Here is a 4,846-nt window from a genome sequence, read left to right as displayed (position 1 = left end):
CTAATACACTAGTAAAGACAGAAACAAAGACATTCTCCTCTAATTCCTGTTCTGCTGCTTAGGCTACCCACAAGATCTCCCCACAGAGAATCTAAAGTAGTTACTCTTGTTGGAGAATTTGTCAGCTTAAAACAAATCAGCAAGACCAGGCAGCTGAGGAAGGCTGGTAAGAACAGAAATGTGGAACTGAGACTTTTGAGGCTTTCTTCTTTTGTCATTGCTTCATTGTACAACCTTGAGCAAGCTACTTAATCTTTCAGGACTCAGTTTTCTTTCTTCTTCTTCTTTTTTTAATTAAAAATCTTTTTTTATTTTTTTTCAGTGTTCCAGAATTCATTGCACAGACCCAGTGCTCCATGTAATACGTGCCCTCCATAATACCCACTACCAGGCTCACCCAACCCCCCACTCCTCTCGCCTCCCAAACCCTCAGTTTGTTTGCTTAATTCTCAAAGAAGGCTGAAGGATCTCCAAGATCCCTTATCTCCCTGACATTCCACGAACTTCTCTGTGTTCTAAATTTTCTGCTTCTGTCAGAGTCTCCTCAGTAGTCAGGAAGCATTAACATGAAGGTTGCAGTGGTCACAGAAGGTTTTTCAGATTATGGGAAGAAGTGGAGTATGGGAGTGCCCAGTAGACATTATGGAGATCAGTTTGACTAAAATTGAGTGTTCACTAAGGTATTAGTAAAAGATAAGACTAAAAATAAAGCCTGGGGTCCAAAGTTGATCCAGGACCAGCTAGAACTCTCTCCTCACCTTGATTTCTTTTATGTTTATCTGACTGAGTTGAGACTAGGGCTCATCCCCAAGCATCTGCCTATTACTGTGAGGCATAGCAAGCAGCAATTGTGTATTTTACTTCTGTGTATAGTAGATGGTTAGCACTTTGACAGAATAATAATAATGGTGAGTGTTTGCCTAAACTAGTCACAAGTCCAAAATACTTGACATTCATTTCCCCATTGAATTCTCATAGCATGCTACAAGGTTGGATTAATTGTATTATCCACTTTACAAATGATAAAACCGTAGCTCAGAGATGTTTACTATCAAAATTCACAAACTGGTAAGTAATGGAGCCAGGATTTGAATCTGAATCTGCTCTGACCACCAGTGCTGATCGTTTATGTTGACTCCTTTAAGGTGGGGAGTGTAGAGCAACACGCTGGCAAGGCACACCATGCAAAACACATCAAAGTCTCCGGGCAGTTTAATGGTAAATGAATTAATCAAAAATAATTAAACATCTCAAGCATATTAAACACAAAATAACTAGGACATGGTTGGATCTCCACATGAATTCCTCCTGATGAAGCACTTTCTGCTGTGACAGAAATAAAATAAAGTCTCTTGGTAATTCGAAGCATATACAGCAATTAATTCTACATTTATATGGTCTTTTTTTTAGAACTGTATTTTAATTTTTTAAAGTACCATTTTAATATCTTTGCTGTAACTGATAATTATTTTGGGAAGGGGGCAGGAGCAAGAGGATTTCAGTAGCAGCACAAATAATTTTTAATTCAACAGCTGCAAGGCTTAAATCAACAGAGAACCAAGAGTCCTGTGGCCTCTGAGAGGGAAGAGAGTGTATAGCTAGTGCTTCCCATTTTAAGGTCACTTGTTTGAATTTAGTCAAAGTCAAATGGGCTGAAGGTCACCTTTCCTTGATAACTCCTTGATGGCCTCAGTAAACGAGATACTGGGATTACCCAATTTCCTCCTGGACAACCACCCAGGACTAATTCTGAAGGCTCTTGTATGAATGAGAGGGCCAACCTTGGCATAGATACTCATCCTTATGTACATTCAAGGTCCAGGCCATGGCTGATTCTTACTATTATTGTTGTTGTTGTTGTTGTTATATATCCACTGTGAGGCATCTAGCAGAATACCAGTTTGGAGGAAAAAAAAAGTAAGCACATTAGCTTCAGTTGCTATTGGTCAGGATGACTGGAAGTGAGCACAAGAACAAGTATGAATGAAGTTCATCACTCCTATTTCAACAATTTCCTAACTGTACTTCAAAGCCCATCTCACCAAAGCCTACCTCAAAGCAGTTCAGGACCAGCAAGCCTATGAAGCCCCATGAATTCCAGTTGCCTCTGCTGCTGATTCTTTTAAGGATATTATCCTTCATGACCTCATGTTATTTTGTACTCTCATTTTGGGTGCTGTAATGGGAAATAGCAAGCAGAATGTTAAAAATTTCCCACAAGTTCATTGACTCATGAACCTTGCGTTAATATAAGATTTCAGATGTCCTAACTATTACAACACTGGTTTCCTCCAAGGAGTCCTTCCTTGAATGCTTTCCTAATATATCAGGCTACCTACAGCAGCCATACACCACCTGCATCCTTATTCCTAGTATATATAAAACCACATAGAAGAGGTGGGTATAATTCTCTCAGGGTAGCTCCTGAATTATCTTACCCTGCTTACACCTTAGAATTCTTTTCTTTTTTTTAAAGGAATGGGTAGAACATTAGTTAATTAGCTAATTAACCTAATATTTAGTGTAATCTCCTGGATACCATAATACCTTTCTATAATACCTCTGTTGTATTCATTTAATTTGGAATAGATGTTTGCTTTTAATTATTATGACTTTGGGTTTTCCCATGTTGCAAACTTCCTGCCTCAGATATGAATCCCTGGGCCCATGTGTGCAGTGAAGTCTTGTGTTCTACCTGAACAAAAACCAAACCAACAAATGAAAAAACTCCCCTGCTCAAGTATCTCTCCCCCAGGTGACTCTTCAATCTGAGACAACATGTACTTGTAAAAGGTACCTAGGCCTCTGGAGTGCATGGGCAAGACTCCATCACAGCTATGAAAGAGTTAACATTGCCTAATAAATATGTGCAGAGTAAACTGAATGAATTAATGACCCTCCAGTACCTCTGTAAGCAATCCCCTCCATTCTTTTCCATTTGGTTCCCCAGACCCTGAGGGAATCCCCCGTCACTGAGAACTCCAAACTTACATGGTGACAGATTCAACCACCTGGTCCTGGACTAAACCTGCCTAACAATTACTTTCATGATACAAACATAAGCTCTTAACTGCTTGTGTGCTACTTACAACTTTCTATCTCTGCACCTGGCTCTAAGAAATATCACATTGTTTAATTTTTTCTAAATCAAATTAGTTCTGAGTTTGTGCCCCCATTAGTCATGGTTGGGAGAAATTTAAAGTCAGTAATAGCCTGGAGATAGGTGGCTTATATGAATGTCCAGAAGCAGAAGAAATGTTCCCTAGTCTTCAGCTACCGTGGTGGTGTCTGATAAGTACACTGTTCAAGTCAACATGACCTGTTGCTACTCTACATACACAACACACAAACCTGTTGCTACTCTAGCTTGGGTGTGGGGGTCTTCATGTCATTTAGGTACTAAAATAACCTCAGTAGACATACCAGGCAGGTCCAGGGAGCTGTGAGGGAATTGACCAAAACTGTTTCTTTTCCAGTCTTTATAATTCTCTTCTTGTTCTAGGACCAGACATTTTGTCTTTAACTCTCCCAAATTTATTTTTGGGGAAGACCTTGCCAAGGAGTGTGTTCATCTAGTATGTCATCCAAATCAGGACGCTTCTTAGGGTGAAAGGAAGTAATAGAAATAACTACACTGGGAAAACAGGACAGTGGGGGTGTGGGATTATCCCATGTGTAGGCCTTCCTAAGTGCGTCTTTAGAAACACAGTTCTGATTTATTTTTTCTAAAGGTGACATCCATTAGCCTTATTCTATCAACTTCTATTATATTTGAGTACTGTAAATAAAAAACAATTCCTCTTTCGGGGAAAGATTTTCTGCCTGGCCGTGTGTATGTGAATAGAGAGAGAGAGAGAGAGAGAGGGAGAGAGAGAGACTGGCAACACCCTCCTGATCACCAAAATTGACCAAAATTACCTTCAAGGACGTAGGGATAACATGTCTCAGAACAGATGACTAAAAGATTACCAAATGTGTATGAGCCTAGCATGTCAATTTATCATGTCCAGTGGCTGCCATTTTCCTCTGCTTTATGCTACAAACAGAGAATTAGAGGCTGTTGCATTGCACAGTAAAGCCGCTTCTTAAATGAGAGTCTAGATATAGCTCAGCTGAGATGCTCTCAGATTCAGAGCTTTCCAAAGCAGGAGATGCAGAAGGCCTCTATTTCCAAAAGCCATTAAGGGACAGTTGCAGGCACTCAAGCTTTCACGTTAACAGCAAAAAGCCTCCATCTCAGGAGCTTAAATCCGTCTCCAAGGTGAAGCTAGGAAGGTGGCAGAAGTGTAGCTATTATTATAGCAATTTGTTTCCTACAAACAGTAGCCCCCAGGTGGAGAAATGTGAGTAAACTTGCTTTTTTTCTCCTAGATTATTTTTTTTCCAGAGTCCCCATGGTGCCACCTCCGAGAGGGCAGAGCGGCCTTTTCCTGCCCTCCTGTCATACCGAGTACAGCTCCACATCTATTGGTTGCTGCAGAAGCCTAGACTCTCCCCAATGGACAATTAGACATTTTGAGAGCAGAGAATGTCAATCCTCCATCAAAAGACACAGGAAACCCAATTATCCTACAAAGAGAAGAAGAAGAAAAAAAAAAAAAGTCAGCACTCACCTCCCTTTCTTCCATAGGTTTATAGAGGGACAATTTCTGATTCATTCTGGTGACACTTTTGAGGTGAGGGGCTGGTTCTGTTGCTTTTGCAGATCTAGATTTTTTTTTTTTTAATCTTTTAGGAGTCTGAAAATATAGCTATACTTCTTTTGTTTACAGGCTGAAAAAAATGAGATAGCCTCCTATATTTCCTGAGAGATGAAAAATATATTCTGTTTTTTTCTTTCAATATT

This window comes from Mustela erminea, chromosome 21, assembly GCF_009829155.1.
Source record: "Mustela erminea isolate mMusErm1 chromosome 21, mMusErm1.Pri, whole genome shotgun sequence".
Taxonomy (NCBI): domain Eukaryota; kingdom Metazoa; phylum Chordata; class Mammalia; order Carnivora; family Mustelidae; genus Mustela; species Mustela erminea.
Note: the sequence above shows the minus strand (reverse complement) of the source record.